We start from the raw sequence: 27343 nt of genomic DNA on the forward strand, positions 1-27343 counted from the left end.
ACAAATGTCGAGTTGTCATAATTGTTAGGGGGCATATTACCTCTAGACAGAACCTCAGGGACCCAGAAAAAGAGACTGTTGTGTTCTAAATCACACTTACCAAAACCGACTATCAGTTTATAGCCTGTTATAGACAACCACTATGTCCCCTGATAATCATGCAAAGTTCCTACATATAATCAATGAGCTCCCTATAAACAAAAACCTCCATTATTTTAGGAGATTTTTAACTTTCCACCATAAGCTGGAGCTCCTAAATCGAAAATGTAGGATATATCCAAAACTGATTAGTTCTCATAAATGAAAGATCCCTGGAACAGATTTTGTAACAAATCTACTGTAGGGGATAATATTCTAAACCTGGTCCTTACAAATATAATTTATTCATGTACTATTCCTCTGGTATCTCCATCTCTGGTAAAGTTGAATCATAAATTAGTGACCTTCACTATTAGAACCTCTAAATCTGAAGGTACCATTACTTCAGAATTCAAGAAATTCAGATGTGCAAATCTCATTAAATTCTATGATGAAGTTTCAAGATTCATTTATTCCAACATAATCCCCAGACATCACCTCAGCAGGAAGCTACACAAAAGAGTTCTATGCCAACTTAGGTGAATGTATGGAACTGACAGTACCTACCTGATCTTAATATAATGGGACGTCTAAAAGCAAACCACCATGGCAGTTGACCAACATAAATAAATGTTACAATAAAATAAAAAACTCCTTAACGCATACAGTCTAAGGGATCTCAGATCAAGGATAATATTAAAAAGATTCACTAAATCCTTAACCTTCAGGCATCACAAAAATCAAAACCTGAACAATGATATAACAAATTTGCTAAATTTGCAGCAAATAACCCTTTCATAATCCACCACTGTGTTGCACTAAAAAGCCTAAGCTGGTTAACAATACACCATCAACTAACATATACACAACTTTTTACAACCTATAAAATTATCCAGTATCCATGTCCCTGTCCAGCACTAAATAACATTCTACACAACTATGTTTCCAGTCAGTCATTATGATCCAATGACAAAAACTCCTGTCTGTCCACAAACCTATAAAATCTGCTGGGCAGTATCTATACTCATACCATGTTGCTAAGACCCTGAACTACTTACCTGTATCCATCAGTTCAATACCCTCCCTCCTAGCTTTCAAAACAATTCTGAAAGACTTGCTAGCCAATGGCTGGCTCTGTTCTTTCTCAACACCAGGATACACTATATCCCTAGATGTGAACAAATATTTATTCATACCTTACAATTCTTTACTCTCCCATTGTCACTCATTTCCTTACTTCTCTCAGTTTCTCTCCCTGACTCTCTGTAAGTATACCACAACCCTGCTTTTCTCTCACTTTATATTACAATTCCTGTTTGTATTTTACTAACTTACCTTTAAATTCTTTATAAACTGGCTAAAATTTCTCTAAATATTAAATCATTAGCAGATAACTTGTCAGTGGGATTCAATAAACTCTGTGTAGGCTTTGAGTGAAGCCTACATGGAGTTTATGTATTTGCATGGTAAGCATCAACAGTGATTATATATTCATGCCGCACATCATATTTGAACATAAACAAGCATGGCTTCATGGCTTGCAACAGTATTGCCAGCCAGGAAACAGTGTAAAGCAACACAGATAACAAACTTGTTTACCTTGGTGCAAACTAGCTTAGCAGGATTGCATGTAATGCCATAATGATTACCAGGGTGATTAATATAGCTATGTATATGGTCCAAACACAGTACAGGACAGTGTATACAGTGCAGAGTACTGTGGAATACCATCCCAGGTATTCTGTACAGAAGTTGTGTAAATGATCTGTAAGGGTACATGGACAGCCATGTAAAATAAACAGTCAGGGGAAGTGTGTGTGTGTGTGTGTGTGTGTGTGTGTGTGTGTGTGTGTGTGTGTGTGTGTGTGTGTGTGTGTGTGTGTGTGTGTGTGTGTATACACAACTAGAGTTGGATGCATATTGTGAAGCTGTACAAACTGATTTGGCTGACTGGATCAGAATAATACCACCAGTAATCCCATATCTTTGACACAACATATGTGATTCTGAGTGATCATAGCTGGTTCTGCACAAACACACTTGTACAACTATTCTGACATTTCAGCAATCTATGAGGGTAATTAAGCACACTGTCCCAACACTGTAACATCTGCTGGAAGTGATAGGAGGGACATTGCTATACCTGTAGGTAACATCATGATCAATACAGGCTAGTTGACTGATGTGCATGGCAGATATATATGGCACAATCCACGCTGTCACAAATGTAACCCATGCCATCAATGTTATCAAACAGCTATGTATGTACTGTGTGCATCACCAGAACAGGTATCGCACAGTTCTGCACCATCAGACAGTAATGTTTATGCAACAGAAAGAATACATAGGTATGGCCAATAAGATGTGTGACAGCTCACTATGGCAAAGATGATACACTTCAGTTACACATCACTGGAAGATGTGTAAGGAGGTACATGAAGAAGGGTGCATTGTACTCAGTTATTGGTGTGATAAAGGCTGTGACCTATGGAGGTATTATGGTCTTTGATGTGGATGTCCTGCACATACTCCATAGTTGTGTTACATAGAAGGGAGTAGTCACCACTTTGGCCACATGCTGGTGGATTTGCCACATACCATCTACCCCAAGACACATGTCACATACAAACTGGTCTGCTTATAGGGTGTGATGTCTACATTATCATTGGGTTGTGTTTGTTTTCATAAATTAACAAATCCTCTCATGTTTTGTTCCCATCTCATGTGTTGTCATGACTGTGGCAGCAATCTCTGGTGTGTAATACTGTCTGTATTATACTAATATCACAGCTGGAATAAATGATTGCCCACAATCTGCAGTCCTCCAGACAGCTGTTTGGACACAGGATGTGTATGTCATTGTTGATGTCTGTGACTTAAATAATGGACAGGAAAGGAACTAAAAGATAGCTGTGATATACAGACCTGATCACTGGACCTAAGATATCGGTCACTTCATACATTTCAGCATATTTAGATGACACATATGTGATCCAGTGGTCTACCCACTTGGTGATATAGGTGTCCATGTCTACATCTGACAGTGCTGAATAAATACCTTAATGTGGATTTGTGTCAAATGTCTTAGCCTGGTCAATTTCCACAGGATGATAGTGTTGTCCTCATGCATGCCCTTGATGACCTCTTTCAGGACATCTAACAGATGAAACGTACATGTATGTAGCAATAACAACTCACATGTCTGTTGCACACAGCCAGGATATTACTAGTGTCCATTTAGAAAAGGTCCTTGATGACATGTTGGTCTACCTCACAGATGAGGAGGGTTAGGATGTGTCTATACATGCATGCATCAGGTGCCCCCCCCCCATTCAGATGGATGCATGTTGATGTACACCCATCTACAGGAACATAGTCTGTCTGAGTGTGATGAAGTGTGTATCCAACAGTGTCAGGTAGGTGTATGTTCTGAGTCATGCCATAAGTGATCTGTAATGTTTTCACAGTCCATTGATTCTGTGTGATAGGCCTGGATGAAGGTAAGACAGTGCATATTGCCTGTCTTGATCTGGCCTAGGGTTTGGACACAATCTCCCAGTCAGATATCATTGAGAAACTCTCCCATCTTGGGATTAACCTTTACATCACTAGATGGTGAAACAATTGGCTCACTGACAGAACACATAGTATTAAAATTGGTGAATCATCCTCTATCAGTAGAGATGTCACCACTGGTGTACCCCAAGGATCTGTGCTGGCCCCTTTATGCTTTGGAATCTATTTCTCAACAGTCCAGACTAAGGTCTAGTGCCTTTGGCTTACTAAGTTTGCTGATTCTTGCATATTAGGTGCAATCACTGAGTCCACCAATGATGTCAACATACTACAGGATGGGTTAACACAGACAAATGATTGGTACCAAAGCCACAGGGTCAACAGCTAAATGTAAAATGTGTCATTATTTTGGCCTTTTGCAAAGTGGAATTCCCTGCTAATTACAGGATTGACAACACTCCTCCTATGATAAAACTCAGTGGTGTAAGACCTGGGAACATAGAGAGCAATCTGAACTTTGACCACCAAGTGTCCACAATGGCATGGGAAGGCTTTGTTGCACACCTCATATGTCAGGCCATCGTATCCAGATCTGAGGATGATATAACAGCACTGTACTCAAACCTCATCAAAACACTAACAGAGTATAATGCTCCCTTTTGCATATATCTCACCAGACACCTGTTGCAGCTGGAGAGAACACAGGGGTGTCTCACTAAATATAGGGCTTACAAACCATGCTATGATGTATGTGGATGGAGTGAAAGACATGCCTTGTCTGTATCGTATAGGATGATATAACTTGTGCCTGGCCTAGAGGCCAGTCTCTGACCCTGCCCTGATGGGAATATTGGACATCTACAAATCAGCTATAGCTGCTGACATCAGCAGAGTCTGATGAAAAGAAGATGGTAATAGCAATGCTGGTGTAAAATGCTCTCTCTAATGTCAAGCAAGTGCACAAACACACACACACACACACACACACACACACACACACACACACACACACACACACACACACACACACACACACACACCCCAGCTGACTGCAGTGAGAACAGAACCCTACCTATCTACGTACAATGACTATCGAACTCTGTATTTAAGGCAAGCCCCACAGCTGAAGTCTAATTCGAAGAGTGTCAGACAACACTTTATAGATGATGACATCAGCAGTGTCTGGTGGGTAGAAAATGGTAATAGCAGTATCCCATCTACTGGTGTGAAATGCTCTCTCTCTAATGTCAAGCAAGTGCACAAACCCACACCTCAGCTGACTGCTGTGAGAGGAGAACCCCCACCTATCTATGTACACAGACTACAGAACTCAGTACTTTACACAAATGCCACTACACAAGTCTGACTTTTACAAGGATGTAGGACAACGTATAGTGGATGACATCAGCACTGGATGTTGGAGAAAAGATGTTGGGAGGCCTGCATGAAATGGATATGTAGGCATGTGCAAATATCAACATATTGGCAATCCATGGGATTGGAGAGGTAACTGTATGATACACACTTATGCCTCTCTGACTAGACACACACACACACACACACACACACACACACACACACACACACACACACACACACACACACACACACACACACACACACACACACATCTCCCAGTTGACTGCAGTGAGAACAGAATTCCTACCTAAGTACACAGGCTACAGAACTGAGTACTTTATGCAAATGCCACTGCACAAGTCTGACTTTTAAAAAGGCTGCAGGACAACTTATAGTGGATTACATCAGCACTGGATGTTGGAGAGAAGATGTTGGGAGGCCTGCATGAAATGTCTGTGTAGGGATGTGCAAGTTTCAAAATATTGGCAATCTATGGGATTGGAGTGGTAAATGTAGGATATACACTTATGCTCCTCTGTCTAGACACACACACACACACACACACACACACACACACACACACACACACACACACACACACACACACACACACACACACACACCTCCCAGGTGACTGCAGTGAGAACAGAACCCTTACCTAAGTGCACAGACTACAGAACTCAGTAAATTACACAACTGCCAGAGCACAAGTCTAACTTTTACAAGGCTGCAGGACAACTTATAATGGATTACATCATCAATGGATGTTGGAGAGAAGATGGTGGGAGACTTGCATGAAATGGATAGCTGGCCATGTTCAGCTGTCAAGATATTTAAAGTTTTGCGTATTACCAGTTTGACGTGTGCAATGTGCAGTATTTGGTGGTTGTGTTCCAATATGCAGGTATACTTTAAGAAACAGCTTTACAAGCTATATGCAGAAGTGTTAACATTACTACAAGTACTGGAAAATCTGAATGTGTATTGTCATTCTAAAGATAATCATGGTATATAACAAAACATTTGTTATTAATTTATGTAGTGTAGTTGATATATTTGTGAACAAGAGCTGAGAGACCAAGGTTGCAGTGCATGGGGGCAGATTACAGCCAGCTTCATTGTAAACATGTGATATTTTCATAGATAGGGCCTTCATTTTTTTTCTGTTTCAACATGTAGTTTCATGTCATGAACACTAAATGAACAGTAAACAAAAGTAATATATGCTATTGTCCACTTTGCATGGTGCACCTCCTAGCAGCGGTTTTGCGTGATGGTTGGCAAAGTGTGTGCACATGTGACAAATACATTTCTGTGGCTTTCCCTGTTTGTGCATATTTAGGCAGTATGCAAATGTGAGCCTCTGTACTTATAACAGTTCTCAGTACTGAGAGTATGAAACACACCTGCTGCTTAGCTGACTCTGTGGCAGCAGGTGTAAAGGCATGACACATTTCTTTTTGAGTTTAGACAATGTAGCATTCAAATCCAAGTGTATGCAATAATTTTAAATAAGTAGTGATAATGCAAGGAAAAAAATCTTTATATTGCACACACCGTGTGTTACTGTGTATTGATGTAGCTCAGTGTATTTAAGTGGCATTGCGCAGAGGCAATCACACCAAATAAGAGCTGTTCACCATCGCTTGGCATGGGTGTGAGATGCCAAACTATGTGCAAATATAGAGGCCAAAAAGTGAAGGGCTCCACTGTTTTTGGTACTTATTCTTGTTGTGTGTGATTCTATTTTTTGACCAGACTATAGGAGTTAAAATGGGGCAAACAGGAAAGTGGGAGGGCAAGCAGGGGGAAGAACAAAAGAAAAGCAATATAGGAATGTGCAGAAGAGAGGTAGGAAGGAACCATGGTTATCCATTTCTTCAACAGTGTAAAATTAAAATATGTACCGGATATTAGATGAATTTGGACTGTCACCTCCACAAAGAGGGGTAACAACAATGCAATCATATTGTATAACCAATTGGACCAAATCAAGTATGTCAAGAAGATGTGTGTGTGAAATGGAATCCTATGCAAGGGACAATATTTTTTGTGGTACAGGTGCCCATTTTTTTAACTTCAGTAAGAGAGAAATGCTGGGTAAGGGACATTGGTATTTCTGGGTCAGGTAAGCTGGGTAGGTGGGGAAGCAAATCCAAACAAACAGGACAAACAAGACAAGACACAGGGACTGTGAGTGACATAAAAGGTTGGGGGACACCGTGATTGGGAGAGGGAAGGGACAACGTAAGCCCATGCCCATCAAACATGGGGACAGTGAGAATCTAGTCCTCACCCACAGGACTGTCATTACTGTCCCCTTACTCTGCTGGCTGCTGGACTCCTAAATTTGGTTTGTGCTACATACTTATGCATGCATACTTGCTTTTACAGTTAGGTGCTACTACTATATAGAGAACAAAAACTTTGTTCTTTAACTTTTAAAGCTACAGTAATACTTCTCATAGGTTCATAGGTAGGTACTAGGCTATCTGCCCGAAGGCATTTATAAGCCTAGCCAGAATGTGTTGGCTTTCGCTGCCCCCTTATATTAGTTCCCTGTGCCTCTGTCCAGCAGAGCCACTGAAGTGATCCCCGAGGTAAACTTTCTGTTTCCCATCCACTCGTCAAGATTTCTTTTGAAGAGTGTTAGCAAGGAAATCTGCCTATTAGAGATTGGGATCTTGTTCCAAAGCATGGGAAGTCTCTGGGACAGGAATCTATTCCTCCAGCATGTCCTATTTATTGTTATGGTGAGGTTTAGATCCCTAGAGCATGTGGCTCACGGGGATAAGTTTTTTTTTAGGTGGAGCATGTCCATCAATTCTGGGTTGGACATGGCCTTGTATGTCAGGCAGAGATCACCTCTGAGTAGGCGGTAGGCAACCGAGTACAGCTGTAATTTCTTCAGTCGAGCTGCACAGGGCATCTGTTTGAGGCCAATGATCCTCTTGGTGAGGTACTTTTGTGGTCTTTCCAGCTGTTGCAGGTGTCTTGTAAGGTACATCCCAAATGGGGTGTTGTACTCTTATGATGGGTCTGATGAGTGATGAGGGGCACAATGACCTCTTTTGATCTGGATGCGAACCCTTTTGTAATTAGGTGGGCCACATAGAAAGATTTTCTAACCACTTTGGCAATGTGATTATCAAAGGTGAGATTGCTAACTACTTGGGTCCCCAGATCCCTTATTACATCTTCTGTATTTAGGGGACTACCACCTATGTCATAGTTTGTGGGTACTTTGTTTTTTCCAAAGGGGATGACTATGCACTTTTTGGCATTTAGCTTGAGGCCATGATTTTGACACCAGGTATCCGTCTCAGTGAGACCCTTTTGGAGGATGTCTGTGTCAGCCGGAGAATCAATTATAGCCCCTAGTTTGCAGTCGTCTGCGAACTTGGTCAGCCATAGTCCTCCTGTGCTTGCCTGTACCTCTGAGAAGTATATGTTGAACAGGAGGGGTACTAGGACTGAGCCCTGGGGAACTCCACTTGTAACTAATTTAGAGTCGGACCTAGCTCCCACAACTCTAACCATGTGTGCTCTGTCCGTGAGCCAGTTGGCAACCCATCTTGTGATGTGGGGGTTTATGTTCAGGATGGTGAGCTTGTCTATAATACCAGAATGGGGAATGGTGTTGAAGGCCTTTGTGAGGTCTAGGCAGGCTGTGTGTACCACCTTTCCCTCATTTATAGCCTTGGTAACTGTCTCAAAGAAGTCCACCAGGTTTAGGAGGCATGATCTGCCCTTGACAAAGCCGAACTGAGTAGGGTCTAGTGTTTGGCGGTTCCCAATGTCTCTGTTAATGCGTTCCATGATGGTGTGCTCCATAGCCTTGCAGACCAAGCTAGTCAGGCTTATAGGGCGATAGTTCCTGGGGTCTGTTGTGGCTCCACCTTTGTGGAGCAGAGTAACCACTGCTGTGCACTACTCTATGGGTACGTAGCCTGTGGAGAAGCTGAATTTGAACAGTGTGTTTAGGTGAGAGGTTAGTTCGTCTTTGAGCTCGTGTAGGACGCTGCCTGGGACACCGTGCGGTCCCATTGATGCTGTGTTTTTGGCTTTAGAGAGGGCTGTTTTAACCTGAGTGTCTGTGATTTCAGGGACTCTACATTCTTCTGGTATGGTTATTGGCCCTCTTGGGGGTGAGACGGGGGTGAAGTTTGTGCTGAACCTGTCTGCCAGGATGTTGGCAACATCGGTCGGTTCAGTATATTTTGTGCCATTCTGCACTAACTTCGAGCAGATCTGAGCATTGCCACTTAGATTCTTGACATAGCTAAAGAATGCCTTATGGTTATCTTTGGAGTCCTTGGCAATTTTTCTTTCAAAGCTCGCCTTGGATGATTTTATGAGGGATCATAGTTTCTTGCTGATACTGATCAGGGATGTTTTCCCTTCTTGGGATTTTACTCTTTTCTATACTAGTTTCCTCCTTCTTTTGTATAGCTTGTTTATGGCAGGAGTCCACCAGACTGGTTTCCTTTTCTTGGAGGAGTGAGTCTTGGTTTTGCTTTTGATGGCATGACCCATGCATTCTTGTAGGTGCCCGTAGAATGCATTAGTAAAGGATTTTGCATCTTGGACAGTGTGATCCTTCAGCATGGGGGCTTTGAAACTTTCCACCTCTGCCTTAAGTAATGTGAAGTTTGCTTTTGAAAAGTTTTTCACGGTGGTTTTCTTGTCCGGGGGGTGGGGGTGGAATGGGAATATCCAAAGTGATTTGTTTATGGTCAAATCTAACCAGCGAGTGGTTGACCTCCGGTGTGGAACACCGGTCACCCATGTTGGTGATGACCAGGTCCAATATGTTGTCACTTCTGGTGGGAGTGTTGACCAGTTGAACCAGGGCATTTGAGTTTATAAATTGTAGGAAATGTTGGGCAAGGGAGTTAGTACTTGAGTAGTTCTCCCAGTTAATGTTTGGGTAACTGAAATCACCCAATATTAGGGTGTTTGGTAGGACCTTTATGTTTCCCAGTGTTTCCAGAAATGCAGAATGGGGTTCCTGGGACATGTTGGGTGATCTGTAGCAAGCTACAATTTGAATTGCAGTTTTGCCCATTGTTAGTTGCACGTGGATGATCTCTGAAGCATCGTGCTGTGCCACTAACCTGGAGGTGTGGGTATCCTTGATGAAAATGGATACGCCCCCACCTTTTATATTTTGGTTTAGGTTCTGTGGCCAAAATCTATGGTATGAGTTTTAGCCTGGTAGTGCCGTGGTGCTCTCTGGAGCCTTAAACCAGATTTTTGTTACTGCACATATATCAACTTTCTGCATACTGAGGAGTGCCTCATGTGTGTGCATTTTGAGGTTCAGACTTCTGGCATTGAGTAGCATTACCCTAAGTTTTTTGTTACTTGTGCTATTTACGGTGGTGGGTTTGTCTTTTGAGCCTTGCCTAAAAAAGGCACTATGGGGGTGGCAAGAGCCTTGGCCAGTATTCAAAAGCCTAACAGTGACAGGTGCAAGCCATCTCTAGCGAAGCAGCGGGGCTTGTCGAGCATGTCATCCCAGGTGGACAGACACTGGATCCCCTTTGAATGACATCAGAAACTTAGCCAGTTGTTGAAATTGAGATTTTTTTCTTTATACCGTGGTATCATTCTTGGTGAGGGCAGGATGCTACTCAGGGTCAGGGTCATACCGGCCTGGGCTACATGATCAGTGAGCTCTTCCATGTTTCTTTTCATGTAGTCCAGGGAGGTACAGCTCAGGTCATTCACACCAACATGGACAATGGCAGAGTCATATTTGTACTTGTTCTGGAGTGACCTGAGTGCTTGTGCTATGTGGCGGATCCTGGCACCTGACAGGCAGCTAACAGTAACCTTCTCCTTATTCAGCCTAGTGAGTGGGACATCAGTGTGCCTGACTATAGAGTCACCTATTACTAGTATGTTGGGTATGTTATTTTGCCTTAAGGGCTGTGATTACATGGCACCCTGGTTTTGTGAAGTATGTGTTTCATGGTTTGTGTTGTGGGGGTGGAGGTTGCTTGGATGTTTGCTTTGGAGGTCTCTGTTGGTTTTGCAGATTTTTATTTAGAGCCTCCAAGTATGTTTTCATGTATTTATGTGTGTTTTTTTCCAGTGCTGCTTTAATGGGTTTATGTGAGACTGGTGGTGTGATGCAAGTATTTCCCTTCTCCTCTTGACTGTCTGATCCAATCTTGGATTGAGAGAGCTTAGCCTCCAGTTTGGCTGTGTAATTGCATCACTCACATGTATTACTGTTTGGTGGTAGGAGGAGGGGGTTGTCTGTGTACATGAGGCACTTGTAACATTGCCTCAAAATTTCCAGATTCACAAGTTGGACTGGAGAATACACCTGAAACTGCCCTTTGGACATGCCTGAATAGGTACAGTGAACCGTTTTACTGGATGGCTGGTAAGGTTGAATAGAGAGCCTTGTCCTTCTGTACAGTACAGGAGGGTCTAGTGATAGGGTTTATAAGTGCTTGCTATAAGTTTTGAGTAAGTGCCAGACTGAGAAATGAGTGACTTAAGTGCTTAAGTTGAAAGTTTGTCTAGTTCCAAGGGAAAAATTGAAGAGGAGACTTTGTGGAGCCGGGAATAGTTTTACCCTAGCTAACCAGCGCTGCCCAGTGCTCAAAACCAGGCAAATACAGTATTTATAGCAGGGAAATGAAAGAGATAGAAATTAGCCGAAAATGGCCAATAAACTACTAATTTCTGAGCTGAAACCACTCCTCCAGGGGCAGACAGGCTGCTCAAAGCTCCCCTCTCACAGGTGAACAAAGAATTTCCTTCTAGCCAAGGAAGGTATGGGCAAACACAGAGATTTGTAACACAGCCCTGAATTCAGCACTAACCTGAAAACTGGACTATACTAGCTTAGAAAGGTGGGAAACAAGTATATATATATATATATTTTTTTTTTTAGAAAATAAAGCAGATACACTCAAAAAACACTTTAAATGCACAGAAAAGGATACTTATTGTTATACATCGCAGATCATAGTTGTAGTCAATGCCCCTAGTAATAAAGTAGGAAGAAACACAAATACAGTAAAAGCAGATGAATAAAGTACAAATATATATATATATATATATATATATATATATATATATATATATATATATATATAAACAATAGAAAACGAACAAACTGATTTAAACAAGCTACCCAATTAACCAGAAAAAAGCTCAAAACTGAGCCCTGTTCCAGCAGTCTTCAATCAGACAAGTTCTAACTGCACACCCCTGCTTACTAGGGTGCAGGGGAACCTTCTCCAAAAAAAAGATGGCCTGGATCAGTGCTCAAGTTATACAAACAAAGCTAGATTCAGCAGGCCTGAATCTGGTCTATGCTACAGCAACAAATTGCATCAATTTCAGTAAGAAACAGTTCAAATAAACAGGCACAATAAGCCTGTGACCAGATATTCTCAGCTCAGAAGGGCAGAATCTAGCCTCTCCTCCCACAAGAGTGCAGACCACAAACCTCCTTAATGTAGAATAACTGGCCTGAAGCCCAAGTGCTTAAGCCAGAACGAATACACTTTTAGAATAGCAGACACTGGGCCTTCAATCAGCAATTCCCAGCTTAGGAGGATGTAAGCTACCTGTCCTGCCACAGCAGTGCAGACCATAAACCTTCTTAATGTAAAACACCTGTATGAAGCCCAAGTGCTTAAACCAAAAGACTTAGAATAACAGTTACAATTTAATCTACTACCAAGCAGTAATAAATGCAGCAGAATAAATAAAATTGAGTACTTTTAAGAAAAGCAAATTAAAGTAGGAGGAAAGACAAATACAGTAAAAGCAAATGATTTTTTTTGGGGGGGCCTTCTCAAATCTACTCTCTGTGTTAAGTAGAGTGAACACTAGACTCAGATTATGATCTCACTGTACTTGGCTAAGTGAGCAAATGAGATGGACCCAGGAGGAGTGTTCTAATGCAGACTTACAGGACGGGCGGGCAATTCCAGAGCCAGCAACACTAATACCAATACAAGAACATGGATGAAGGGTGGGGAACTAACTGCAGAGAGATACAGAGCACACTGTTCAGAAACACACAATTAGGAGAAAATGAAAATACAGTACTTTTAAAACTACAAGTTTGTACTTAACAGAATATTAAAATGCACTACTGCAAGTTTCACTTAGCTTTAGCTTCTAATGCAGATGTTTGCAGCCAAGCAAGTCTCTCAGGAGTTGAGCATAACATTGTGATGTATACAAACCACCTGCTTCCCTCAGTCTTTCCAGATGATCAGCATGAACCTGCCTATTCGGTACTATTTCAGGATTTGCTGTGAAAAGAAAAGAACAGAAAAGCATTTGCATACCAGTCTTGCCTATATTTAGCATTCTAAGCATTATAAATTCTCTTTATTAGCATACTTATACAGCTGTGGGATGTTTCTAGTTTGAAACTCATCCAAAGACAGGTTGAGTGTATCCCTCTTGTGCCTTTTTGGTGCCTATGTTGTTCTCCAGTGCATGGGATGGCAGTCACACTGGATACAGCCTTGGCCAGACTATCCAACCCTCAGACTTGTACTGGGAGCCAGAATAGTCCCCTTGCAGAAACCTTTGGCTGTGGCATTTTACCAGGAGTCCTATAAATATTCTGGACTCCTAACACCCCACTTCTGTGCCCTAAATTGGGCACCTTCCCCTCTAACACCAGGCATGTCTAATCCCAAACCAATAGCAATAGCAAATAACCATCTCCCTCCAATTCCTTTTATCATATTTACTGGTAGTGTACAAACCCAAGCAACAATGACAACCACGTTTGAATGGTGTTAAGCAGATAGCAACATTGACAAGCAGGGAGGAAAGCAGGTTTTGAAACTGGAAGGTTAATCTGATACATGGCATTAGTTTGAGGGGTGTCTGCTGTGACTGTTAGGTGATTTAACTTTGCAGACATGCACTGGGAGCATAAATGTTATGACCTGACACATTTTTCTTTGACTTTTTACACCGCTAAAACTGATTGTGGGATTCAAACTTATGCATAAGGGACAAATCATCTCCTTCCACAGCAATGATTTTCCATCCTTGCCACAGCAGAAGTACTTCTCAGACAGTCGTGAATCATTTATAAATACAGATGACAGGTTGAAGTGTTAACCATGTATGTGTGTGACCTGACAAGGTCCTTGTATATATATTCATTTGTGTATGTGTCTTATTTAAGTGTGAAGGCCATCCATGTCCAGATAGCAGAATTATACTTATAGAAACATAGGAGACAGTATACCCTCAATCATACATCTAAACCTTCAAAACACAGTAAGGGTGACTTATCCATCAATACATATAATTCATATCAGCTCCACTCTTTATAATTATATATGAAGTGTTATAAGTGATATTAAATATAATGTAAAATAGAACAACAGTCAAAATATCTGGAATTTCATGAATTAGAATCCAGGACCATGTGCATGGCAGCCATACACTTACATCTGTTGCCACAAGAATATTGAAATAACACTTGCATATTTTGCTGTTCATTACTATAAACTGAACTGTCACAACTGTAAAAAATATGTTGCACTTCCTGTATTAGAATCCAGAACCATCTCTATTACAGCCCTACAGCTATCCATACTGCCACAGGAATAGTTAAATAACAGTTGCATAATTCCCTACTCATTCTTAAGATTGGCATGTTAACTGCAGCACAATGCCATTTAGCATGTTTGTGCAGTGCCCAACAGAATTAATAGAATGCATCCATTTTGAAATTATTGACTGTCTGCTTCCTGTCTGTAGATGCTGAGGAAGCTTGCTAACTGCAGTGCAATGTCACTTAGCAGTGTTGTGTGATGGATAGCAAAAACTGCAACAATGCATCGTTTTTGACCTTTACACTGTCTACTCCATGTCTACAGGTGTTCTATCTGCTTTCAGTGTGGGGCATTAGTCCAGGTTTATACACTGCTAAGGATTGCACAAAATAGATCAGCATAGCTAAACATGACAATTGTTGTGTTTCTCCATTTTCCCTGTTTGTGCTAAGCTTCACACTGCACAAACACTTGCATTTAAATAAAAAAGTAAAGAAGAAAATAAATCTGTTAAATCAACAACACTTCAAAAATGTATGTTGGTACACATGAAATATTTTCACACAGGTCTGGATTTGAACTCTCACTCTAGTGAACCTTCAACACACACTAAGGGTGTCTTCTCCCTCTTTGCCACAGAAACAGCTTTGCAGTAGAGATGAAAATCATTTTGCATACAACCCACTGCAACATCATCCCCAGTGCTAGCAAAACATGACAATTGTTTCTATGTGTATTCATTTCAGATGTAGTGCACTGAGTGATCACACAACCATTTATTACTATTGCTTGCATAAATGCAGCTCTGTCTTATCTTTTTGTGTTTGTTGCTCATTCTTGTCTTATCTGACCAGTAATCTGAGACATGCAGTCTGTAAGGCATTATTTTCATTGTCCTTAAAATGTGTGAGGATATTAAATGGCAATAATATATAGTTGTCAAGAAATGAAGGGGATGTTGGGTGTTACTGAACAGAGACTGTGAAATGTGTGTTGCTTACTTACATTTAAAACCTTTATACAATTACTTCTACACTTTATAAGTCTAACCTGGCTGAAACACCCACTGGAGGTAAGGGAGTATGAATTGTTGTTGTTTTTTTTTTCTCCCTACCAGTAATCCTTAACAGTTGCAATCCATTAGCAACAAACAACGAGGGAGTGTCTGCACTATGTTTACATCTGCACCAAGTATTTGGGATTCAGCAATTCACACTTCATTTGCATCTTCGCCATGCTCACAGCCCTGAACCAACACTATAAAAAGGGAATCATGTGGCTAGGGAACCTGAAGGTGAGGAGACTTGTTTATGTGGATAACAAAGAAGAAGATATTACCTTGGAATGTATCTGCATAGAAGACTACTTATCTTGATAAGGTATGCTTGCATTTTTTAGCTATATACTGGAGATGTTACTTTTATCTGTATGCATTTCTTAGAAGTGTACTGATGGCATAGGGATGTTTGTCAGGGCATTTTGCTTTCTTAGATGCACAGCCTTATTAGCTTTCATCACAAGTGCTCAGATTAAGACCGTTTTTCTCTTTACACTCTTCTATTGTTATTTCCGTGAAATGTAAATGTCCTATATTATCAATGACATAGGTATGTTAATCTTCTAGGATGGTCCATACTCCCCTCTAGAGGAGTCCTGGCAACAGGTAGATGTGACTGGCAATTGCATAAAATGGAATGTTTGGTGGTAAATGTGTACACATATTTCAGGGACGGTTTCTTTGGTAGCACTTTTAGCAGTTCACTGATGGTTTGTTAGCAAAGTGTGTAATTTGTCTGTTGTTTTGGGGGTGGAGGGCCATGTTCTATTTCTGTGTTGGCACAAACAAAACTTGCTATTGTTACTCTCCTTGTTCTGGATCCAACCTTACTTTGTGTGTGATTGTAATATTTTACAACCACACAATTTTTTTTATAGTTGAATATCTTGATTGTTTTATGTTTCCCCAGTAGGTAATTTGAAATACTACCTTTTATGTGCTATATCTAAGCAGGACTTTTATTTGTGATAGTTATGTGTTATCCTTCTTTTGTGTTTTATGTCACCTAGAACTACAGCACCCAGGTGTCCCAATCCCTGCAAACCTCTCTTCAGTAACCCTGAGAATGACATAATTGTCAAAGCATTTAGGCAACATGGTGCCTTTCTGCTTGAGATGGGACAATGGGATATAGCTGGCAGAATTCAATTTTGGCAGCAGATAGTGGCTGATGTGAATGCAGTAGGTGTCCAGAGCAGGACATATGATCAGGTGCACCATAGGGACACTGACATGATTTCATCAGCCCAGTGGAGAGCAGTTGCAGTGGCCCATGAATGGGTGGCTACTGGTGGGGCTGCTACAGAACCACTGACACTGAATGAAGAGTTCCTGTCTACTGTCAGGGATCCAGACAGCTCACTGGAAAGTGCACAACAGCATGTCATTGATGTTGGTGCTGCTGTTTCAGGGAGGAGAAGCATGTCCCAGGAGAAGCTTCCAGGTAGACTTACCTATCTCAGTTGTTATATACTTCTTGTGTAGTAAAATGCTGACAGCAATGCTTAAGTTATGTTTAACATTAAATTTGCTTTTGGGGGGATAGTTGTAGACTGATACAGTTAGCAACACATTCTGTTTGATTACACATGGGCTTCAGGTGGACATGTCATCCAAGTTATTGTTAAAAGTATCATTAATGGACATATAAAGGGTAAAAAGTTTTAACCCCCTGTTTATTATGATGATGGTGTCCTTACCTTTTACTCAATTTCTTCCAGGACCATCCACCATAGGGAGCCTGCATTAATCTGCATATGGTAAGCCAAACATTATTATGTCAGTACTGATGAGCAGTTCAAAGAAATATTTTGTTTGTGATGTGGGTGTCTGGACTGGTGAGTATATTGCTAGATTGTCTGTAATAGTGGCACCACTGTTAGTTTTTTATCATATATTGGACTATAGTAGTGTAGGTATTAATTTTTTTCGGTATTTGTTGCTTAGTATAACAGGTGACCCTGACAGTGGAAGTGCGGGTCTCCTACCAGCTGATGTCAGAGTACCAGCAGACTTTGATGATGATGATGATGGTGGTGGCCAAACACAGGCATAGTCAGGGAGTGCAGACGTTGAATCTGACACTGAGGTTGATATTCAACCATCCCCTGCAATTCCATTGGACACAGCCAGTAGACCTGCGGTAACCCATTCCAGTGAACCCTCAGATATTGCACAGGTGGAGTGTGAGACACTCGATCAAGGTGGTGTGGTTACTGCAGCTTCAGTGCCTGTTGACTCTGACCATAGCCAAACTGTGGGCAAGGTGCCATGCAGAGGGTTGTTAGGAGTGCTTGGAGGAAACCTGCTGTCTATCCTCCACCTGATCCAATTGCGTCTTCCTGTGCCACTCAACATGTTTAGGACTGTCATGGAGGGGAAAGCACATTCTAATAGGTTCTCCAGAGAAATTCTTAGGGTTGTAGATGTGGCACAGGTTGACATGTATGACTGCCTCCATCGTGTTGCCAATTCAATGGATTGGATGAATGGCATAGAACTGGTGGTGTTTGTGATAGAACATCTGCTGGGAGAGGGATGGCATCCATGTAGGCATAGATCAGCCACATCACATGATGTTAGCCAATGTGGCCATGCCCAATTATGCTCTCATATAGGCATTACTTCCACTGTTCCATCGGCGATTGAGGTGTCCACACCCAGACATGGCAAGCCATGAGGTTGTGGTCCTGGGCATCCTTGTGAGGGGACCTCATCCAGCAGACAGTTCAGCCCATGTTCAGGTAGCAGCAGTGCATTTGACCATGGGCGTGGATGTGCCAGTGCAATTCCTGGCAGAGCCAGTTCTCGTGGTCGGGTATTGATGAACTGCTACCTCTACCATGTGCAGCTCACACCTGTCTGACATACCACGATGTAGAGCTAGCACAGAGCTTGTCTGTATTCTTGCAGACACTCACACACCAATTTCACCTGGATGGCCCATACAGAGACAGAGGTGCGCGCGCACACACACACACACACACACACACACACACACACACACACACACACACACCCACACACACACACACACACACACACACACACACACACACACACACACACACACACACACACACACACACACACACACACACAAAATGGTTAAGCCATGAAGCTTAAAGCTCATTCTGTCTCACTGGCCATTTGTTACTTTAAGCAAATTTCTTCCTGTTTCTCTTTCTTACACACACTTTGTGTCAGCCTAGGCTTCCTGCCCCTTCAACACACACAACACCCTGTGCAAGTGATGATAACTGTACCATATCCTTGTTTTCTCTCTTTTGGATTCAGGGATGCATAAGCTTTTTGTCTGATGCTTAGGGTGCATAGCTGACTTAGTTATTAGTATATCTGTGTTTCTGATGTTGCTTTGCTAATTGTACTTTTGACATATTTTTGCTTACAAAGTCAGACAGTTGATAGAATCAAAACAGTTTGTTTGCAAAAGTATTTTTAAGAATCTTCTGGGGGTTGTGAGGACTGAAACTGAAATGTATCTCATTACTTTATAACTTCTCTCTTTAATGATTTTCCAGTACAAAAGTATGAGAACAAACTGAGAACATTCAGTGACCATCAGTACTTTTGAGAGGTATGAATGTGTGAATCTTTGATATCTGAGGCCTATTACTTGATAGAGGACACATGTATTTACATAAGTCTCTGCTGTTACATGTTAAAGTCATTGTTGTACAAATCACCCACCTTTTACGTACTTACATTACCAGGTAACAACATGCAAGGATATGTCATTCATTTATATTATTACACAATTCTGTTTTAACACTCCAGGTTCAACACTTATCTTGTAAATCCAGCAGTTGCTACAGTTTTAGTTCGGGGCTGAGTCTGTCTGATGTTAGGCGTACACAGCAATTACATGGGTAGGTAAAGGTTGTGAGAGTTGCCTGGCATCAGTGTTACTATATGTATGTGCCTAGGATGAAGGTTTTCACCCCTTAGCTGGTGAGTAAGTGTGCTATGTGTTGTGTCTTAGCCAGTGCAAGGGCAAATTGAGCATGCCTACATCTGCCTACACCCAGAGCAACTTCTGGTTCCCCCTCTGAGTCCTCACTTGTGTGTGACTGTGGTTACCTTGCCATTGGTGGTGGGATGTGTGCCCCTTCCCCTTGTTGATCCTGCTGAAGCTGTTTTCTAAGGATGGTGTTGTGAAGCATGACACAGATGGTGACGATTTCAGTACACATACATGTATTGTACTACAGGCCTTTGCCAGATGTATCTAGGCAGCAGAACCGAGACTTCAGCAGCCCAAACACACACTCTATGATATTTCTGGTTTGAGTGTGTGCCTCATTATGGTGTTTTTCAGCTGGTGTGTGTGCATTTCTGATGGGTATCATCAGCCATGTTTCCAGTGCATAACCTGCATACCCCAGTAAATGACCCTATGGGATATCACCCCTATTGAACATCTGATACAGTTGGGAAGTGTGCCAGATAGAAATGTGAGTTGTGGTAACTGCCTGGGTTGCCAGCATACACATTCAGGATGATCACTTTAGCATTATACATGACTTGGCAGTTAATGCAGTGGAAGACCTTTCTATTTAAGTAAACAATTCCCTGTTCCCCAGGTGGAGACTTGATTTCTATATGTGTACAATCTGTGGCACCCAGTACTTCTGGGTAGTGTGCTACAAGGTAGAAATCTTGCATATTTGTGGCCCTGTCCTCAGGAGTACAGGGAAAATATATGTGCACACCGGCATGTTGGAGCATAGCATTCAGGAATTGATTGAAGATCCTGGATGCTGATGCCTGTGACACCCCCAGCAAGTCCCATGTTGGTCTCTGAAAGGTTTCTGTAGCTAAAAATTCTAAGTGATACACATACCTTTGTCTCCACTGGTACTGGGTCCCCTCAGTTTGCTCTGGGTCTGACCTGAGGACAACAGAGGTTGCAGACTTCCTGTAATGTGCCTCTATCTACCCTGTAGTGCTCTACAATTTCCACCTCATGAAGATCGGGATAAGTTAACCGGGTTCTGAAAACTCTTCTCCTTCTTGACTGTGGTCTATGAGCAGCAGCAGCAGCAGTATAGACTTCAGCCTGTTACATGTACAAATGAATTAAAGCAATAGCAGCCCATAACATTTTTTCCATGTAGACTCCTTTCCATGGCTGTATTCCAGTAAGTTTTGGAATTTGCAGGGAAAATAAGCAATCAGTCTACACAGTTGCTTTATAACTTGTTGAATACCTCCTCCATCTTGGATTGGTTGATTAGCATATAATTCAGCTGCTTTTGCTGTAATTAGCATATGACAGTGTTTAACATGTTTGTGCAGCTCTACACAGCATGTACAGCCACTTACTGAATATAAAATAGTGCGCTACCACACAGGGTCTTAGCGGGCCATGTAGAGTTTATTGAATCTGCCTGTGTATCTATTCTTAACCGATGTTTCCATATTATGTTGAATTTGGTATAATTACTTAAACTATACATTTTTTGTATTATTTTTTGAAGATTGTAAAATTATTGTTCTTAAATGTTTTGTAATACTTTGAGGCTTTTATCCCAGAGCTCCACTGAGAATGGGCTCCTACCCAGTCGGGCTTTCCCAGTAATCAAATGTCAATAAATAAACAAATAAAAAATGTAACAAGTAAAATAAATAACTAAATAATAGTAATACTAAGTTAGCCCTTGAACTGCAAATAGCATATGATGCTAAGGAGAGCTCCAAATTCTTCTTCAGTTATATTACAAAACTAATAAATAATGCCCAACATTCTCAGAACATATTCAAGATTGCACTACTTTTCTGACATGGTAGACATTGCCAACATACTAGCTAAGAAATTCAGTGCCAATTTCACCCCAGAAATGACTATTCTAAGCCAATTTATCCCTGATGCCGTCAGCCCCCTCCCCATTAATACCAAATATCATGTACTACAGGCGCTCTCAAAAATTTAAAATACTTCAGCTATGGGACCTGATAATATATCAGGCTATTTAATAAACAGTACCAAGCAAGCCCTGGCAGAGCCAGTGCTAAATCTGTTTGACCTGAGATTATTCACTGGCTTAGTCCATGAACGTTGGCGCACAGCAGTGGTGATGCCAGTCCACAAAGATGGCCCTGTCACTTACCTCAGGAATTACATGGCCATCAACCTGATGAGTCCCATATGCAGAATCATGGAGCCTATTATAACTTACCTGATTAACTATGACATTAGAAATCTCGTCAGGCTAGATCCCCAGCAGATTGGCTTTGTTAGTATAGATCCTGTCTAATGAATGTGGTTAACTTTTTTGAAAGAGTAACACAAGCTATTAAAAGTAATCATGCTGTGCAGAAGGCATACATTAACCTGGCCAAGGCCTTTAGCACTATATCCACTGCTAGTGCAGTTGGTAAGCTTAATGCATTTGTTATAGATCATTATGTGGTAAGATGGAAAGCAAACTGGCTATAGGACAAAACCCATATGGTGCAGGTAGAAGATGCCTCATCAAACTGTATGAAGGTAACCTGTGGTGTTCCACAGGTCTCCATGCAGGGACCTCTTTTGTTTGACATTTACTTTTCCAATCTCCTGGCATAAACCAAGACCTCTGACTGACTAGGTTTACTGATGACTCCAAACTGGGAGTCAATGTCAGGTTAATTTCTGACATTGATGCCCTACAACAAGAAATTGCACTTGCAAACATCTTGTGTGTTAACAACAAGCTTAAATTAAATGCTACAAACTATAACATAGTTGCATTCGATAAGACCCTCCCCCAGCATATGACATGGACAATAAGCTGCTCCAAAATGAGAATGTTTGAGATCTTAGTACTTCAGTTGATAATTCCCTGTCCTTTAATCATCATGTAATGACAGTAGTCAGAAAGTCCTTCTACTTAGTGCAGCCAAGTGAATATCATCCAAATCCAAAATTATCATTGTCTCATATTCAGCTCTGATTAGGCCAGTTATTGAATACAATGTCCCCTAACTTTCTGAGTCATTAGGGACCCAGTAGTCCAGAAATTGAATAGTCTCACAAATAGAACAAGGGATCTAAATTTTTACCACAACATAAATAAAATAGGGTGGAGAGATATGTACATTAGACAGTGCCTTCCCCAACTTTCCATTGCAAATTAAGCAGTGTGATACCTTATCTTTCTTTTAACAGGAACTGCACAGTTTTATGGGTATTCACAAATGTAACCACGTTTTACTGGCCTGGTCCTCCTTGAGAAAGCAGGTTCAGTCTAGGTGTGGGTACTGGAAAGGTATAAATGGTCTCAAGGCTCAATGGTCTTGTATTTCCTATGAGTGTGTTAAATAAATAAACAAATGAATGCACAGTTGATACATTTCTATTTAGTAAAACTATATATGCATTTATAAAGCAAAAGCATTATGCAAGCACTGTTATTAAAGCTCCATCTAAGCTGAATCTAGTATAATTACTGTCTTACCTATATTTGATATACATGCTCTCACTTGGTATCAAAAGGCATAACAAAGTCCTAACATGAGCACACACACACACACACACACACACACACACACACACACACACACACACACACACACACACACACACACACACACACACACACACAAAGCTTCAGTAATATCAACCATTCTTTCTTTGGTATTAACATTTCAAACAACTAGATAACTAAGTGCATAAGTGACACTTTATTCTGTGTAGAGGGACAAGACTTTTAGCCTATCTGTGTAGGGTAGATGTGTGAGGCCCTGGATTCTCCTGGTGAGGAACCTCTGTGGTCTCTCCAGCTGCTGCATGTGCATTGTGAGGTACATGCTGAAAGGGGCATTGTACTCAATAATGGGTGTTATAAGGGAAGAATACAGGGATGTTATGACCTCATTTTCTCTGGATGAGATGCCCTTACCAATGAGGTGGGCCGTGTAGAAAGCTTTCTGTACAACTGAGGCAATATGGTGGTCAAAAGTCAGTTTGCTATCAATCTGGGTGCCCAAGTCCCTTACAACTGATTGCATACTTAGGGCCTTGTTATTAATGTGATAATTTGTGGGGATGTCACTCTCCCCCAAAGGGAAGGATGATGCATTTTTTGGCATTCAGTTTGAGGCCATGTTTCTGGCAAAAGTCATTTATTTGGGTGAGACCCTCTTGGAGGATGTCCACATCACTAGGGGAAATGATGACAGTACCCAGCTTGCAGTCGTCTGCAGACTTGGTAAGCCATAGCCCACTGGTTTTGGCCTGCACCTCAGAAAAGTATATCCCAAACAACAGAGGCCCTAAGACCGATCTCTGGGGTACATCACTCATTATGGGTCTACTGCTTGAGGTGGCTTCCCCCGTTTTGACTAGGTGGGTTCTATCAATCAGCCAGTTTGCTACACATCTGATAACATATGGATTGATGCCTAGCTGACAGAGTTTATCTATTAGACCTGAGTGGGGAATAGTATCGAAGGCTTTGGCCAGGTCAAGGTAGGTGGTGTGCACCATCTTCCCCTCATCCATGGCTTTAGTGACTGTCTCAAAGAAGTCAGTCAAATTTAACAGGCATGACCCCCCCCCCCCTTGACAAAACCAAACTGTGTGGGATCGAGTGTTTGGAGGTTGCCAATGTCCTTGTTAATGAGGTCCATGATAATCTGTTCCATGGCCTTGCAGATCAGGCTAGTTAGACTGATGGGTCTATAATTTCCTGGATCAGTGGATACTCCACCTTTGTGCAAAGTGGCTGCCCTCCACTCGGTTGGGATGAAGCCGGTACTCAGGCCTTGGTTGAACAGGATGCCTAATAGTGCTGTACGTTCGTGCCAGAGTTTATGTAGGATGCAGGCTGGGATGTTATTGAGTCACATGGAGGCTGTAATTTTTGGCTTTGAGAGGGCAATGATGACTTGCTCCCTAAAGATAAAGGGAGGGGGCAGGGGCTGGGGATGTCCTGATTTACTGATGGGGGGAGGCAGAGGGGTGAAGTTTTCACTGAACCTGTCTGCCAGCAGGTTGTTTATATCTACAGCATTTGTGTATGTGGTGTCCTTGACCACCAGTTCTGAGCAGATATTAGTGCTTCCTTTGAGATTGCGGACATATGTGAAGAAGGCCTTATGACTTGTCTTTAGTAAATGTGGCCAGTTTGGACTTGAAATTTAGAGGATTTCACTAGTGCTCTTATTTGCTTGTTCAGGCTAAGTAGAGTTTGCTTCCAGTTAGGCACCTGCTCCTTCTTGGTCCTATACAGCAATTTTTTTCCTTTTATTATAGACTTTATTTATTGCAGATGTCCACCAAACAGGTTTACTCTTCCTCAAGGAGGATAATTTTGTCCTGTCTGGTATTCCTGATTCCATGCAGCTATATAAATACTCGTATAATACTTTGGTGTAGGTTTGGACATATGTGCCAGTTCCTATGGAGGGGGGGGGGGCTGTGAAATTGTTTATACCTTCCCTCACGAGGTTGTAATCAGCTTTGGAGATTTTTTTTTTGTTTGACCCTAGCTGGGGGGGGGGGGTGTCAGGGGAGATGGTGACTTCAAAAGAGACTGCTTTTTGGTTGGATCTTACCAGGGAGGATGACACTGTGGGGATGCTGCAGTGGTTACTCATGGTGGCTAATACCAAGTTCAAGATATTATCACCTCTTGTGGGGATGCCGACCAGCAGGTCCAAGGCATTTGCATTGACAAAATCAAGGAATCTCTGGACATTTATGTTTTGGCATGAGTAGTTTTTCCAATCTATGGTTGAATAGTTAAAGTGGGCATCTTGAGTCAAAGTTGGTGGCCTGTAGCTAGTTATGATTTGATTCCCATTTAAAATGGCTAAAAGGTTAAACAGGATTTTTTATTTCATTTTCAACAACAGAGTCTACAGTTGTCAGAAAAATGCACCTGGGGAAAGTGGAATTACTACAAGTTTTGAGATTATTCTCCTAATATTGTAGTAATAGGACTCTAGGTATACAGTGTACATCATTTATGACCCCCTTAAGACTTTATCATAACATCTAGATATCAAGCAGTGAATCAAAGCAACTGAAATTCAAACATACTTCTTCTTCTTTTCCCAGTTAGGGGTCGCCACAGCGGATCACCTGTCTGCTCATGATTGGCAGTGGAGGTTTACGGTGTCGAGTTGCCAGCCCAGCACCCAACCTTCCACAGAAGGCACACGCATGCACACACTCATGCCTAGGGCCAATTTAGAGTGTCCAATCCACCTACAGCATGTTTTTGGGATGTGGGAGGAAACCGGAGCACCTGGAGGAAACCCATGCGACCACAGGGAGGACATGAAGACTCCGCACAGAAGGCACCCCAGCTGAGAAGCAAACTGGAGAACCTCTTGCTGTGAGGTGACAACGTTAACTGCTGCACCACCGTGGCCACCCGAAATTCAACCATACTGATGTATACAAGTATAAATCCATCAGAACCTGATCAAAACAAACAGAACCAAAATTACCCAGTCTAAAGATTAAACCTTGCTTGTGATACAAAAAGGTCCTGCTGGTAAGACAGGTGTGTATCCAGAGATTACCCCTTCTTTGAAACAGGCTCTCCATCCATGTGAAACAAAGTTCCTCCCTAACCCAATTCAAGTGCAACTTGGACAATTAGATGGCGAACAGGAAATTCATCCCTGGTTTGGCACCTATGTCTCTAATGGACACAGGCCATCTGTAATAGTTCATCTCCCAGGCCCCTGCTTCTAAATGTTTCTTCTCTCAAGCCCCTGATTAAACTTATAAAAGGGTACCGGAACTTTTCAAAGATTTTGGATGCATGGCTATGCTTAAAAAGGCCTTAGTGGTCGTTAGCCTAATAACCATTTATGAACCTATGTACCTATCAACTAAGATTTGGGAATGTTATGAGTTACGTGACTTAGCTGGCAACTATCCCTTGCATGTCCTCTCTCACTACATCCATAAACCTTATCTTAGGCCTTCCTCTTTTCCTGTTACCTGGCAGCTTCATCCTTAGCATCTTTTGCCCAATATGCTCTGCATCCCTCCTCAGCACATGTCCAAACCAATGTAATCTTGCCTCTCTGGCTAGTCTCCAAACCTTCCAACCTGGGCTTACCCTCTAATATACTTATTCCTAATCCTGTCCATCCTCGTCACATCCAGTGCAAATCTTAACATCTTCAACTCTGCCACGTGAAGTTCTGACTCCTGCCTTTTCATCAGTGCCACTGTCTCCAACCCATATAACATAGCTGGTCTCACTACCCTCTTGTAGACCTTCCCTTTCACTCTTACTGGTACTCGTCTGTCACAAATCACTCCTGACACTCTTCGCCACCCACTCCATCCTGCCTGTACTCTCTTTTTCACCTCTCTTCCACACTCACCATTACTCTGAACAGTTGATCCCAAGTACTTATAATCCAATTGATAAAATCACAAAAATGTAATAACTCAGAATGATAGTCCTTCTGAATTAGCCAACTTTTATCAATAAATCTATAGTATAAGTCCTTCCTGTTCAAAACTTGTTTTAGTTGATGTTAAATATATTTTATCCTAAAAAATCGAATAAACAAATTGGTGGTCATGGGGAAAAACTTTCCACCATCTCCCCTTTAAGGTATACATATAATTCTTTCTTTTAAAAGAATACATTCTTGTTGAGGACCATTTCAGGTAAATGAATCAAAACATTACTGAATTCGTTATTGTAAAGACATTGGGCAGGATTCACGAAGCCTCCGTGTAAGAGTTATAACTCTGCAGTTAAACGGAGTGATGTCAGCATGCTCTGCATAT

The sequence above is a fragment of the Protopterus annectens genome, chromosome 2.part0 (assembly GCF_019279795.1).
Source record: "Protopterus annectens isolate FY-2018-M chromosome 2.part0, PAN1.0, whole genome shotgun sequence".
NCBI classification, from domain to species: Eukaryota; Metazoa; Chordata; order Ceratodontiformes; family Protopteridae; genus Protopterus; species Protopterus annectens.